We start from the raw sequence: 14,054 nt of genomic DNA on the forward strand, positions 1-14,054 counted from the left end.
CATTGATGGAGTCATCATAGGTGGCACCGATGGGTACTTATGGGTGGCACTGATGGGTACTTATGGGTGGCACTGATGGGTACTTATGGATGGGCACTGATAGGTGGCACTGAGGACACTGATGGGTGGTATTGCTGGGCATCCCTGTTTTGTAATGTGCTACAGAGGTGCCAGTCAGTGCCCATTTGTGGGCACTGATTGGCATATTTTTGACATATTTTATCACATGTGGATGGTCATGGGGGATGTACCTGGGGCCACCCACACGCTGGGGGCTTCCCTGGTGGTCTAGAGTGCGCATATGGGGAGGGGGGGCTGCGCTGATAAACGATCAGCGCAGACCCCCCCCATCAGGAAAGCCGCCGATCGTCTCTCTTCTACTCGCGTCTGTCAGAGGCGAGTGAGGAAAAGCCGATCAACGGCCCTTCCTGTTTTCATCATCATCAGCCGTGATTGGACATTCTGCTATTGGCCGGGCAGGGAGTGGTTAAACGCCTTTACAGGTTACCAGTTTAGAGTTACAGAGGAGGTATGACACTAGAATTATTGCTCTCGCTCTGACGTTTTCAGGGATATCCCACATGTGTGGTGCGAATACTGTTTAAACATGCGTGCGTAACTTATGTACCCCTTCATCGCCCCCTAGTGGTTAACCCCTTCACTACCAGTGTCATCTACACCGTAATCAGTGCATTTTTATAGCACTGATCGCTGTATAAATGCCAATGGTCCCAAACTAGTGTCAGAATTGTCCGATGTGTCCGCCATAATGTCGTAGTCCCGATTAAAAAAAAAAAAAAGAAAATAAAACGCAGATCGCCGTCATTGCTAATAAAAAAATAAATAAAGACATGGTAAAAGAACAAAAAGGGGCGCCTCTAAGTGCAATATGTTTTAAAATGAAGGTTTAATAATAGTATAATCAGCCAAGTGACGGTAGTGAGAAACAAGCAGGGGTGTATCTCAATATGGGGTGTGCGGTCACTCTGTGGTCTGGGGATGTATCCTGAGTGTGGTCCCAGTGCGCTGAGATGATCCTGGATGTGATGGGGGGGGGGGGGGTCTGGAGATCTGCGATGGACACTGCTGGTCTGTGTATAGCTCATCGGCGGCGGTGCGCTAGTCGGCCTGGAAAGCACTCGGTGCAGTCTGGAACCGGAAGTGATGTCGGGGCGCGTGTCGGATTACGCGTTTCAAAGCTTCCGCTTTTTCCTCACATCTCTGAGTGTGAGTGTTGAGTTATTTTGAGGGGACAGGAAATTCACACTGTTATACAAGCTGTACACTCACTACTTTACATTGTAGACAAGTGTCATTTCTTCAGTGTTGTCACATGAAAAGCGAGAAGAAAAGATTTACACAAATGTCACTGAGGGGTGTACTTACTTCTGTGAGCTACTCTAGGTTGGTTGCGAAGGGCAATGTCACTTGACTCTAGACACACAGTCATAAATAGGCAGAGCACATAAGTCCGTCTCCCTGGCTTTAACCCTCTGTGGTCTTGAACAAAGTACAGTTCCCCAGCTCGAAGATGAAGCTTCGGTTGCTAGGAGCAACGGCTGCGCAGGTTACTGTGGGCGATATCCCAGACCATGCCCCCAAATGTAGCGCACCCCACGTAGGAGCCGATGGTGAATAGTAGGGTTGTCCCGATACCACAGGTGGCACTGATGGCGGGTACTGACAGGTGGCACTGACAGATAGCGGGCACTGACAGATGACACTGATGGCGGGCACTGACAGGTGGCTGGCACTTTCCATCTGTCAGTTCCAGCCATCTGTCAGTGCCAGCCACCTGTCAGTGCCCGCCATCAGTGCCATCTGTCAGTGCCTGCCATCTGTCAGTGACTGTGGCCAGTGGGGGTAGAAAATATCCCATGCCTGGCGACAGTGGGAGTAAACAATGCCTCTGGCATGGGTGTCCGCATCATTTTACGGTCACCCATGCTCCGCCCCTTTTCAACTATCATTATCACAGTCACAGACTGCAGACATAGTACAGATACACCCAGATACATTACACCCCCCATACACCCAGATACATTACACCCCCCCATACACCCAGATACATTACACCCCCCCATACACCCAGATACATTACACCCCCCATACACCAAGATACATTACACCCCCCATACACCAAGATACATTACACCCCCCATACACCCAGATACATTACACCCCCCATACACCCAGATACATTACACTCCCATACACCCAGATACATTACACTCCCATACAACGAGATACATTGCACCCCCATACACCCAGATACATTACACCCCCATACATTACACCTAGTGTTGCCACCTTTTCTTCAAGTCAAACCCGAACACTTTAGTGGTGCACAGCAAATTTTTTTAAAGTATAAACTATACATATATTTTGCTACTAAATAACATTTGCAGTCATATGAAGTTAATAACAAGAGTTCCCCTTTACATCAGAGTCCACAGAGTTCCCCTTTACATCAGAGTCCACAGAGTTCCCCTTTACATCAGAGTCCACAGAGTTCCCCTTTAAGTCTGAACTCACAGAGTTCCCATTCACTGTCAGGGGGGACTCTGCAGACTCTGATGTAAGGAAGATCTCTGGGGACTCTAACATAAGGGGAAACACTGAGAACTCTGATGTATGGAGAGGACTCTGATGTAAGGGGAAACACTGTGGCCTCTGATGTAAAGGGGAACTCTGATGTAAGGAGTGCTCTGAGAACCCTGATTTTCTTTAGTGTACTCACTCATAGGCAAGAGAGAGAAGGGGGCGACTTCAGTCACAGACGGATGGATGGATGGTGAGCTCACTTGGCAGTCAGCACCTCTCATCCAGATGGATCTGAGGCTGCTGGGATTCGGAAGCCATAGTCCAGTCTAAATAATGTGTCCGGGTTTCAGACAGTCTGAAACCTGGAGGAATGATTCCAAACCCGAACTGTCCGGGTGAATCCTGGACAGGTGGCAACCCTAATTACACCCCCATACTCCCAGATACATTACACTCCCATACACCCAGATACATTACACCCCCATACATTACACCCCCATACACCCAGATACATTACACCCCCATACATTACACCCCCATACACCCAGATACATTACACCCCCATACATTACACCCCCATACACCCAGATACATTACACCCCCATACATTACACCCCCCCTACACCCAGATACATTACACCCCCCATACTCCCAGATACATTACACCCCCCCATACACCCAGATACATTACACCCCCATACATTACACCCCCCATACTCCCAGATACATTACACCCCCCCATACACCCAGATACATTACACCCCCATACATTACACCCCCCCCTACACCCAGATACATTACACCCCCCATACTCCCAGATACATTACACCCCCATACTCCCAGATACATTACACCCCCATACTCCCCCATACATTACACCCCCATACATTACACCCCCATACATTACATCCCCATACTCCCAGATACATTACACCCCCATACATTACACCCCCATACACCCAGATACATTACACCCCCATACATTACACCCCCATACACCCAGATACATTACACCCCCATACATTACACCCCCATACACCCAGATACATTACACCCCCATACACCCAGATACATTACACCCCCATACATTACACCCCCATACACCCAGATACATTACACCCCCATACATTACACCCCCATACACCCAGATACATTACACCCCCATACACCCAGATACATTACACACACAATCATTAGTATGGAGAACTCCCCTCCAATCAATTTCTATATTGCAAGCTTCAGGTGACATTATAGAGAATTACATGGATTACTAACCCCAGAAAAGGCAGCTGAAAGGCTCCAACAACAGCTGCACATGCCAATCAGCTCAGATGAGGTTGGGGCCCCATGCGGTGGGTGTTCTCGGGGCCCCTGTCTAGAAGGGAGTGCTGGACCTCTCACACATGTCCAGGCAGAGCGCACACAGCCGGCAGTCCGAGCCGAGGAGGAGGGGAGAGGAATCATCAGTGATCTGGTCGGGCTGAGCATTAGCAGACACCATCACTCCCCGACACTCCATGTTGTGTATGTGACTCCCGACCTGGGGACATGCATCACGGCACCCCCGACTGATTGTCCGCACTTACCTATAGGTCCCCCCCCTCCCCTTGCCCTGACCTGCGGACGCCCATGGTTTCAGGTGTGGTGTTCAGTTGCACAGTACCTGTGGTCAGTAGTAGGAGGAGGAATAGCGCCCCATCATTGGTGTCAGTAGGAGGAATAGTGCCCCATCATTGGTGTCAGTAGGAGGAATAGTGCCCCATCATTGGTGTCAGTAGGAGGAATAGTGCCCCATCATTGGTGTCAGTGGGAGGAATAGTGCCCCATCATTGGTGTCAGTGGGAGGAATAGTGCCCCATCATTGGTGTCAGTGGGAGGAATAGTGCCCCATCATTGGTGTCAGTGGGAGGAATAGTGCCCCATCATTGGTGTCAGTGGGAGGAATAGTGCCCCATCATTGGTGTCAGTGGGAGGAATAGTGCCCCATCATTGGTGTCAGTGGGAGGAATAGTGCCCCATCATTGGTGTCAGTGGGAGGAATAGTGCCCCATCATTGGTGTCAGTGGGAGGAATAGTGCCCCATCATTGGTGTCAGTAGGAGGAATAGTGCCCCATCATTGGTGTCAGTAGGAGGAATAGTGCCCCATCATTGGTGTCAGTGGGAGGAATAGTGCCCCATCATTGGTGTCAGTAGGAGGAATAGTGCCCCATCATTGGTGTCAGTGGGAGGAATAGTGCCCCATCATTGGTGTCAGTGGGAGGAATAGTGCCCCATCATTGGTGTCAGTGGGAGGAATAGTGCCCCATCATTGGTGTCAGTGGGAGGAATAGTGCCCCATCATTGGTGTCAGTAGGAGGAATAGTGCCCCATCATTGGTGTCAGTGGGAGGAATAGTGCCCCATCATTGGTGTCAGTGGGAGGAATAGTGCCCCATCATTGGTGTCAGTAGGAGGAATAGTGCCCCATCATTGGTGTCAGTGGGAGGAATAGTGCCCCATCATTGGTGTCAGTGGGAGGAATAGTGCCCCATCATTGGTGTCAGTAGGAGGAATAGTGCCCCATCATTGGTGTCAGTAGGAGGAATAGTGCCCCATCATTGGTGTCAGTAGGAGGAATAGTGCCCCATCATTGGTGTCAGTAGGAGGAATAGTGCCCCATCATTGGTGTCAGTAGGAGGAATAGTGCCCCATCATTGGTGTCAGTAGGAGGAATAGTGCCCCATCATTGGTGTCAGTAGGAGGAATAGTGCCCCATCATTGGTGTCAGTAGGAGGAATAGTGCCCCATCATTGGTGTCAGTAGGAGGAATAGTGCCCCATCATTGGTGTCAGTAGGAGGAATAGTGCCCCATCATTGGTGTCAGTAGGAGGAATAGTGCCCCATCATTGGTGTCAGTAGGAGGAATAGTGCCCCATCATTGGTGTCAGTAGGAGGAATAGTGCCCCATCATTGGTGTCAGTAGGAGGAATAGTGCCCCATCATTGGTGTCAGTAGGAGGAATAGTGCCCAATCGCTGATATCAGTGGGAGGAATAGTGCCCCATCATTGGTGTCAGTGGGAGTAATAGTGCCCCATCATTGGTATCAGTGGGAGTAATAGTGCCCTTTCATTGGTAGCACTTTCAGGCATAGTGCCCAATCGCTGGCATCAGTGGAAGGAATGGTTCCCAATCACTGATATCTGTGGGAGGAATAAAAAAACCCTGATTGGAATCCTTGTGCTAGGAGGTGAACTGCATGTAGATTAGGGGGCGGCCGGACGCATTGATGGGGGGTTGGGGTGGTGCCCGCGCACCCTACATTACGGGCTGCCACTGGTTTGGAGACCATTGCCCTGAAGGGAAGCCCTCTCAGCAAGCTGGTAAATGTTGCGCCCGGCACAGAGCAGGGTGAAGGGCCGTTCACAAGGATACCTGCAAAACAAAACAAGGAAAATAAACGCATTCCTATAGATAATTTGCTATCTAATCTATCGGCGGTGCGGGGCGGGGCAGGGTGTGGCAGGGCACGGTATAAGAGCCTTAATGACAGAGGTAATAAAGAGATAGACGCACAAACTCCTCTTTTTTTTCTTTTTGGAGATTCTCTGGTAGGGGGAGCCCCTCCAAATTTTGCCTCACCCAAAGTTCTTGATTTGGGAATGGGACGTCCACCTGGACCAGGTCTGGGTGTCAGACTGGCCCAGTCCCCGAGCCAAAGACACAGGCGGCAACCTTCACGGCTGTCCATGTGAAGTTCTACCTGTGAGCGGAACTCCTCCGTCATCCGTCCTCCGCAGGTATAATACATACTGAGGATTAGGCAGATCCTCCAATGACAACAGAGAGGCTCTTGGTGGGCCGTCCTGCTGGCAGAACCACCACCCTGGAGCTCTCCCCAGCCGCCATTCTTGCCGGACGTCCTCAAATCGGGTCCAGGCTCGGTGACGGTCCGGTGCCCGCAAGGGTTTGGGGGTCATGCATATACTCCCACGCCAAGCGCTCATTTTTCTTTTTTTTTCTTTTTTTTTTAGTTCAATATATATAGATATATACAAGCGCCAAGATTTATGATCTCTTCCATGCTGTTCATGCAGATCTCCACCTTTCCCGGGGTTGCCTGCCCTCACCCTAGACATGGAAATTTCTATTACATAATAATGAAAAACAATGTCATGTGACTACCGCCAAGCCCCGCGGAAATCGCTTTGCTATTTCTGGCAGCGCCCCCAGCAGTCACTAAGCTAAAAAATGTAAAGCAGGATGTGACTTTTTTCCCTTTAGAAAAGGGCTCTGAACTCGCAAAGGCGATCGCACAACACGCACATGCGATGGCGGCCGCTCCATTAGGGGGGCAGGGGCACCGCCCCCCATTCATGCGCCAGGCCCCCTAATCTACATGCAGGGTGCCGCCCCCCCTAATTAATGCGCCCGGCCCCCTAATCTACATGCAGGGCGCCACCCCCCTAATTCGTGCACCTGGCCCCCTAATCTACATGCAGGGCGCCACCCCCCTAATTCATGCACCCGGCCCCCTAATCTACATGCAGGGCGCCACTCCCCTAATTCATGCACCCGACCCCCTAATCTACATGCAGGGCGCCACCCCCTAATTCGTGCACCCGGCCCCCTAATCTACATGCAGGGCGCCGCCCCCCTAATTCATGCACCCGGCCCCCTACTCTACATGCAGGGCGCCACCCCCCTAATTCATGCGCTTGGCCCCCTAATCTACATGCAGGGCGCCGCCCCCCTAATTCATGCACCCGGCCCCCTACTCTACATGCAGGGCGCCACCCCCCTAATTCATGCGCTTGGCCCCCTAATCTACATGCAGGGCGCCACCCCCCTAATTCATGCACCCGGCACCCTAATCTACATGCAGGGCGCCACCACCTAATTAATGCGCCCGGCCCCCTAATCTACATGCAGGGCGCCACCCCCCTAATTCATGCGCCGGCACCCTAATCTACATGCAGGGCGCCACCACCTAATTAATGCGCCCGGCCCCCTAATCTACATGCAGGGCGCCACCCCCCTAATTCATGCGCCGGCCCCCTAATCTACATGTAGGGCGCCACCCCCCTAATTTGTGCGCCCGGCCCCCTAATCTACATGCAGGGCGCCACCCCCCTAATTCGTGCGCCCGGCCCCCTAATCTACATGCAGGGCGCCACCCCCCTAATTCGTGCGCCCGGCCCCCTAATCTACATGCAGGGCGACACCCCCCTAATTTGTGCGCCCGGCCCCCTAATCTACATGCAGGGCGCCATCCCCCTAATTAATGCGCCCAACCCTCTAATCTACATGGAGGGCGCCACCCCCCTAATTCATGCACCCAGCCTCCTAATCTACATGTAGGGCGCCGCCCCCATAATTCATGTGCCCAGCCCCCTAATCTACATGAAGGGCGCCTCCTCCCTAATTCAGGCCTCCGGCCTCCTAATCTACATGTAGGGCGCCATCCCCATAATTCATGTGCCCGGCCCCCTAATCTACATGCAGGGCGCCACCCCTCTAATTCGTGCACCTGGCCCCCTAATCTACATGCAGGGTGCCACCCCCTAATTCATTCACCCGGCCCCCTAATCTACATGCAGGGTGCCACCCCCCTAATTCATGCACCCGACCCCCTAATCTACATGCAGGGTGCCACCCCCCTAATTCATGCGCCCGAACCCCTAATCTACATGCAAGGTGCTGTCCCCCTTATTCATGCCCCCTGCCTCCTAATCTACATATAGGGCGCAGCTCCCATAATTCATGTGCCCGGCCATCCTAATCTGGGTAAACCTAGCAAACAGAAGGACATTTGGTTTGCTCTGTGCTCTGTGTATCCTATGCCTTTTTTTAGAAAACAAGTTTGACCTTTTTAATCCAGTTACTGTGTATCTCAGTATATTTGCTGTGCATCGCTGATCTCTTATTTCCTCTTTGCAGAGACTTCCTGTCTGCATGACATTTCTTGGGGCTGGTTTCCTGATAGTGCCAACAGTACTAGATATGTCTGATTTGTGTCAGAGATTGGCCTGCATCCATTTTTCAGAATTTAAAATAGAAGAAAACTGATAACCAGCTTATGTTAAAGGGACGTTGGCACTGATAATGAGTGCCCAGTGCCAACAATCAGTGCCGCCAATCAGTGCCCATCAGTGCTGCCAATTGGTGCTTATCAGTGCCCACCAGTGCTACCAATCGGTGCTCATCCGTGCCGCCAATCAATGCTGCCAATCAGTGCCCACCAGTGCTGCTAATCGGTGCTCATCAGTGGCAACTATCAGTGCCCATCCATGCCTCCTCATCGGTGTCACCTATCAGTGCCCATTAGTACTGCCTACCAGTGCTTATCAGTGCCCATTAGTACCGCCTACCAGTGCTTATCAGTGCTCATTAGTGCCACCTATCAGTGGCCATCAGTGCCACCTCTTAGTGCTCTTCAGTGCACCTGTTCAGTGCCCATTAGTGTCATCTATTAGTGTGGCCTATCAGTGTCCATCAGTCCGCCCAGGGGCATACTGACCATTTGGGCTCTCGGGCACTGCCAGCAGGGGGCCCCCACTGGGAGCAAAGAGCGGGATCAGCACACTGTCCGTTTTGAAAGTGACTAGGAGAAGCAGGTCTTACAGATTTAGCCGATATGAAGGAAAGCTGAAGTAGCGGTGGATGGGCACAAGAAGATGAGTGGCAAAGGATGGGGTGTGGTGAGCTGAAGATGTTTTCTTACACAGGCTTGTGTCTAAACTGAGTGACAGTCAGTGTATACATCTCCTCCTTATCTGTGTACCCGCTATCTCTGGACGCTATCTCTGGATGCTATCTCTGGATGCTATATCTGGCCAATATCTCTGGCTGCTATATCTGGCCGCTATCTCTGGACGCTATCTCTGGCTGCTATATCTGGCCAATATCTCTGGCTGCTATATCTGGCCAATATCTTTGGCCGCTATCTCTGGCCAATATCTCTGGCCAGTATCTCTGGCCGCTATCTCTGGCCCCTATCTCTGGCCAGTATCTCTGGCCAATATCTCTGGCCAATATCTCTGGCTGATATCTCTGGACGCTATCTCTGGCCAATATCTCTCTCTGGTCGCTATCTCTGGTCAGTATCTCTGGACGCTATCTCTGGCCAATATCTCTGGCTGATATCGCTGGCCAATATCTCTGGCCAATATCTCTGGCCAATATCTCTGGACGCTATCTCTGGCCAATATCTCTGGACGCTATCTCTGGCCAATATCTCTGGCTGATATCTCTGGCCAATATCTCTGGCCGCTATCTCTGGCCAGTATCTCTCTCTGGACGCTATCTCTGGCCAATATCTCTGGTCGCTATCTCTGGTCAGTATCTCTGGCCGCTATCTCTGGCCCCTATCTCTGGCCCCTATCTCTGGCCCCTATCTCTGGCCAATATCTCTGGCTGATATCTCTGGACGCTATCTCTGGCCAATATCTCTCTCTGGTCGCTATCTCTGGTCAGTATCTCTGGACGCTATCTCTGGCCAATATCTCTGGCTGATATCGCTGGCCAATATCTCTGGCCAATATCTCTGGCCAATATCTCTGGACGCTATCTCTGGCTGATATCTCTGGCCAATATCTCTGGCCAATATCTCTGGCCAATATCTCTGGACGCTATCTCTGGCCAATATCTCTGGCTGATATCTCTGGCCAATATCTCTGGCCGCTATCTCTGGCCAGTATCTCTCTCTGGACGCTATCTCTGGCCAATATCTCTGGTCGCTATCTCTGGTCAGTATCTCTGGACGCTATCTCTGGCCAATATCTCTCTCTGGACGCTATCTCTGGTCAGTATCTCTGGACGCTATCTTTGGCCAAGATCTCTGGACGCTATCTCTGGCCAAGATCTCTGGACGCTATCTCTGGCCAATATCTCTGGACGCTATCTCTGGCCAATATCTCTGGACGCTATCTCTGGCCAATATCTCTCTCTGGACGCTATCTCTGGTCAGTATCTCTGGACGCTATCTTTGGCCAAGATCTCTGGACGCTATCTCTGGCCAATATCTCTCTCTGGACGCTATCTCTGGTCAGTATCTCTGGACGCTATCTCTGGCCAATATCTCTGGCTTAGGGATGAGCCGAACACCCCCCGGTTCGGTTCGCACCAGAACTTGCGAACGACCCCCGCGTTCGTAACGAACGTTAGAACCCCATTGAAGTCTATGGGACTCGAACGTTCGAAATGGAAAATGCTAATTTTAACGGCTAATATGCAAGATAGTGTCCTAAAAAGGGTTTGGGGACCTGCCTCCTGCCTCAGGGGACATGGGTCACTGCAAAAAAACGTTTTAAAAACTGCCGTTTTGGCGGGAGCACTGATTTTAATGACGATTAAAGTGAAAAAAAAAAAGTGAAATATTCCTTTAAATATGGGGCCTGGGGGGTGTCTGTAGTATGCCTGTGAAGTGCCACGTGTTTCCCGTGTGTAGAACAGTCCCTGCACAAAATGACATTAAATGGAAATAACATCATTTAAAACTGCTTGCGGTTTTAATGTTATATCTGGTTCCTGCAATATGGTTGAAAATCATTCAGAAAAATGGCATGGGTAGCCCTCCCTGCCCATTACCAGCCTATTTGGGTCTTGTACGCATATTAAGGGGAACCCCGTACCCATATTAAAAAAAGGAAATGCATGTGGCCCCCAGGCCCTATATACTCGGAACAGCAGTATACAGGCGGTGCAAACAAGACAGGGACTGTGTAGGTTTGTTGTGTTAAGTTGAATCTGTTTGTCATTTTCAACCGGTACATTTTTAAAGTGTAGCTCCAGTCAAAAAAACGATTTTTAAGCTTTTTGGAAAACATAGGGAAGGGTTATCACCCCTGTATAATTTGTTTTGTCGTCCATCTTTTTTCATCTCACTTGCTGCTGTCTCCTTGCGTTTGCAAGTAGGAGATGTTTGTAAGTTGGATGTTTGAAAGTAGGGGCCTGCCCTATATTATAGCGGTATGTACTGGGTACAGAGCACGCAGACAGCACGCACTCCTCACACTACTGACTGCAAGCTCTATTATTAACCCCTTGTTAGCCCAATGTTTGCATAAAGTGAAAGATGAAGTTATGCTGAGTAAATAGATATCAAACATGTCACTCTTCAAAATTGCACATGCCCGTGGAATGGCGCCAAACGTCGCTACTTAAAAAATCCCCATAGGCGACGCTTTAATTTTTTTTTTACTGGTTACATGTTTTGAGTTGCAGAGGAGGTCTAGGACTAGAATTATTGCTCTCGCTCTAACATTCTCGGCGATACCTCACATGTGTGGCACATGCGAGCACATGGGGACATGGGCGCTTTAATTTTTATTTTATTTTTTTATTGTTCATTTTACTTTATTTATTTTAGTTTGACATTTTTTTCCCCAAAAATATATTTTTGGTCACTTTTATTCCTATTACAAGAAATGTAAACATCCCTTGTAATAGGAATATGGGGTGACAGGTCCTCTTTACAGTGAAATCTGGGGGGTCAATATGACCCCACATCTCACCTCTAGGCTGGGAAGCCTGAAATAAAAAATAAAAGATTCTGGCTTTGATCGTACTGGCGAGTTGGTAGAAGCACCGGAGGGCGGTGAGGGGTGGGGGGCTTCTATGGCTGGGTATTTCAGGGTATCACCGAGTATGGCTGGGTATCTCTGAGTATGGCTGGGTATGGCAATTTATGGCAGGGTATTACAGAGTATTGGCGGGGTATTGGTGGGGTACTACAGAGTAATAGCAGGGTACTGCAGAGTATTGGGGGTACTGCAGAGTAATGGCGGGTACTGCAGAGTAATGGCGGGTACTGCAGAGTATTGGGGGGTACTGCAGAGTAATGGGGGTTACTGCAGAGTAATGGGGGGTACTGCAGAGTAATGGCAGGGTACTGCAGAGTAATGGCAGGGTACTGCACTGCAGAGTAATGGCGGGGTACTGCACTGCAGAGTAATGGCAGGGTACTGCACTGCAGAGTAATGGCAGGGTACTGCACTGCAGAGTAATGGCGGGTACTGCAGAGTATTGGGGGGTACTGCAGAGTAATGGGGGTTACTGCAGAGTAATGGGGGGTACTGCAGAGTAATGGCAGGGTACTGCAGGGTAATGGCAGGGTACTGCACTGCAGAGTAATGGCAGGGTACTGCACTGCAGAGTAATGGCGGGGTACTGCAGAGTAATGGCAGGGTACTGCAGAGTAATGGCAAGGTACTGCAGAGTAATGGCAGGGTACTGCACTGCAGAGTAATGGCAGGGTACTGCACTGCTGAGTAATGGCGGGGTACTGCAGAGTAATGGCGGGGTACTGCAGAGTAATGGCAGGGTACTGCAGAGTATGCACTGGTATTGCAGAGTATTGGCAGGGAATTGAGGGGTTAAATTCGGTGAGCAGCGATGTGGGCACTGCAGATGCAGCCCACATCGCTGCTGACACCGATCTCTTTCCCCTCCGCTGTACCGATCGGTTCAGAAAGGGGAGGGAGGAACAGGCGTCATAACATGACGCCGGTTTGTTTCCAAGTGATCACTCCGTCATTTGACGGAGCAATCACGTGGTAAACGGCCGCTATGAGCGGCCGTTTACCGTGATCCGTGATGCGCCGGGTCCTGTGGACCCGGCGGTCACGGATGCTCTCGAGTGCGCACACCTCGGGGCACGCGAGAGCAGAATTCTGGGAGGCCGTTAATTAACGGCCTCTCTGAGTTAAACAACCGCCCTGAAGCCGTTAATCGGCAATGGGCAGTTGTTAAGTGGTTAAAGCTAGATCACTAGCTATATAGGTGAGGTGAATATAGTGGTGTATACTGCAGTCAGGGCACAGACAACAACCACTACACAGCAGCAAGATAGGAAATCAGCCAAAAACGATTGGTGTGTACTGTGTTGAAGGTACACAGAACACCCACTGCTTCAGATGCTAAGTAACACACTACAGGAGGCCGCCTCAAAGGCGGCCTTATATAGTGTGGGGCGTGCACTACACAGCCTGAGCTATGATTGGCCACAGGCAGGATGCCTGTGGCCAATCATGGCTCTCCTCGCTGCCGGCGCTGCGATTGGCCAAGCATGCGGGGTCACAGTGCATGCTTGGCCAATCATCGGGCAGCAATGCACTGCGCCAACGCAGTGCATTGTGGTCCGCGCGCGCGTCACTCGAATTTTGACGCGAACGGCCAAAACGTTCGGAATTCGCCGAACGCACGAACAGCCAATGTTCGAGTCGAACGTACGTTCGACTCGAACACAAAGCTCATCCCTACTCTGGCTGATATCGCTGGCCAATATCTCTGGATGCTATCTCTGGCCAATATCTCTGGCCAATATCTCTGGACGCTATCTCTGGCCAATATCTCTGGCCAATATCTCTGGCTGATATCTCTGGCTGATATCTCTGGCCAGTATCTCTCTCTGGACGCTATCTCTGGCCAATATCTCTGGCCAATATCTCTGGCTGATATCTCTGGCTGATATCTCTGGCCAGTATCTCTCTCTGGATGCTATCTCTGGCCAATATCTCTGGCCGCTATCTCT

General features: G+C 50.7%; 1 pseudogene across 1 annotated transcript in view; it reads left to right on the top strand.

Moving 5' to 3' along the window:
* The window catches only part of LOC143933454 (beta-1,3-galactosyltransferase 2-like), a 49,061-nt pseudogene that overhangs the window by 9,195 nt on the left and 25,812 nt on the right, over positions 1-14,054 (top strand). The window lies entirely within an intron of this gene.

Source organism: Lithobates pipiens, unplaced genomic scaffold (genome assembly GCF_037356315.1).
Source record: "Lithobates pipiens isolate NorthernLeopardFrog02 unplaced genomic scaffold, aLitPip1_a1.2 Scaffold_27, whole genome shotgun sequence".
NCBI lineage: Eukaryota > Metazoa > Chordata > Amphibia > Anura > Ranidae > Lithobates > Lithobates pipiens.